This window comes from Amphimedon queenslandica, unplaced genomic scaffold, assembly GCF_000090795.2.
Source record: "Amphimedon queenslandica unplaced genomic scaffold, v1.1 AMPQUscaffold_8111_Cont19942, whole genome shotgun sequence".
Classification (NCBI taxonomy): Eukaryota; Metazoa; Porifera; class Demospongiae; order Haplosclerida; family Niphatidae; genus Amphimedon; species Amphimedon queenslandica.
In genome coordinates this window covers 1-2,008 of record NW_003551609.1, presented here as the reverse complement: position 1 = coordinate 2,008, position 2,008 = coordinate 1, and the positions used below count along the sequence as shown (strand labels likewise).

The 2,008-nt window shown below is 40.0% G+C and overlaps 1 long non-coding RNA gene across 1 annotated transcript; it reads left to right on the top strand.

Moving 5' to 3' along the window:
* Positions 1-239: 239 nt before the first annotated feature.
* LOC109591464 (uncharacterized) lies at positions 240-803 on the top strand. Its single transcript, XR_002189830.1, has 2 exons — positions 240-362; positions 439-803. It is a non-coding gene; the product is annotated as an uncharacterized LOC109591464 (long non-coding RNA).
* Positions 804-2,008: the final 1,205 nt, after the last annotated feature.

The window sequence follows — 2,008 nt, the reverse complement described above, 5'->3', positions numbered from 1 at the left end:
CGTTCCCTACTGCGTAAAAGAGAGGACACGATGGCTACTACAACGGATAAGTTCTTTGCTCAAATACCACAGCTAAACGATGAAAAGGACTGGCCTGTTTGGAAATTCCAAGTAACTCATGCTCTGAAGGCAGCTGAGCAGTGGGAATTTGCCACAGGAACTGCCGACCGTGGACGTCAGGGATACGAGACGAAGAAGCAGAAGGCTTTTCACTCGATCCTTCAATGCATCGGGCAGCAGAACGGGGGTTGGTAAAACCGGGCTCGGGAGGGGCTCGGGCACGGGAAATGGCGGGGTAAAACCGGGCTGCCCCGGACTGGGGCTTCACCTATTTTCATGGAATAAGGACTGATATGGAGCTAGTAAGGACATAGAACAAACTACTGCATGAGTAACTGTGCAATTAAATGATTATATTCTTTTATTGTTAAAATTTAGGGAAGCCATGAATCCCCCTTGACTAATGCTGGGAACAAGGCCGCTCTACTCCCATCTGTCTTCTAAGTCCACTTTAACTCTCTCATTTTTATTTCTGATTTTATTTGCTGTCATTGTTAGCTTAATTCTCATTTTCCTGATTGTTGATTTATTTTTATTTATTTATATTTATTACTATTATTTTTACTGTTGATCATTACTTCATTTCCACTTTTCTTTTTGTTTTCCAGGGGCCATAGCAGTTCAGTCTTGCTGCATGGGATGTCTGTGCTGTATTATCAAACTTACTCAATTTGGTTTATTGTAATTAAAATTATATTACCTTTGAGATGCATTTCAATGTCGGATAAGAAGAATAAAAATGTGTATAAAAGTGTATGTTCCCAATTTGCTTAGGACATGTTTTGTAAAAGACAATTTTGCTTGACATAAGAATGATAAAAATTAAAATGCATCTCAAAGCGGGTAATTTTCCAGTTAATAATGAAGTATTGGAGGGATACTGTGCAGCAAAGTTTCCTGATGATATACCTTTGGGATGTACTGAGTTTGGAATCAGCAATTACATTGTGGTCGATGATAAGTGAGACAGGAATATTATCCTAAATGTCACACCGGGAAGAGTAGTTGTACTTGAGGCCCATTTTACAAGTAAAAATCCATGAATATTCTCTATATCAATTTCAAGATTATGTGGTTCTGAAATCATGCAAATTCCCAGAGAAATTTTGGTGATGAAAAGAGATTTATTTCAGTTGAGAGGTTGCATCATTCATTCCTGTGAGCATTTCACTGCTACAAACATAGTCCATACTGCTATTATGATGGAAAGAAAATCTACACGAAGAACAAATATTTATAGCATATAATCTTAAATATATGGAAGTGGATATTGGTCCGGCAGCCGGACGCCTACTGCGCGGCTATAGATCCGGCAGTCCGTTGTTCTCCGTAAAACAGCTTGTGCGCATGCGCAATAGTGCAAAATGGAACTTAGTCTTTTTATCAAGAAACCCTAATCCCAAAACCCTACAATCCCGGAGGCTAAGATGTACGAGAGGGTGCTCTAAAAACTAAACACTAAACCCCAATCCCAACCCTACGACCCCGGAGGCTAAGATGTACGAGAGGGTGCTCTAAAAACTAAACACTAAACCCCAATCCCAACCCTACGACCCCGGAGGCTAAGATGTACGAGAGAGTGTTTATTTAAAAAAAGTAAAAAAGTGAAAAAAAAAAAAAGAAAAAAAAATCAAACATTTCAGCATAGTTTTAGTCAATAGTCCCGACAGGATTCGAACCGCTGACCCCATCCGTGCAATCCAGACCAACCTCTCCACTACACCACCGCAACCCTGCTGCATCAACGTTGCTGATTGTCGTATTTATACTTGATATCTGTATATAAAATCGTGTATTAGTATACTGGGGCGAAGCCCCAGTATACTATATAGGGACTGCCGGACCAATAGCCCCGCAGTAGGCGTCCGGCTGCCGGACCAATATCCACTTCCTAAATATATACAAGACAAAAGTGGTAGTTCTTACCATTTTTAAAATAATAATATTG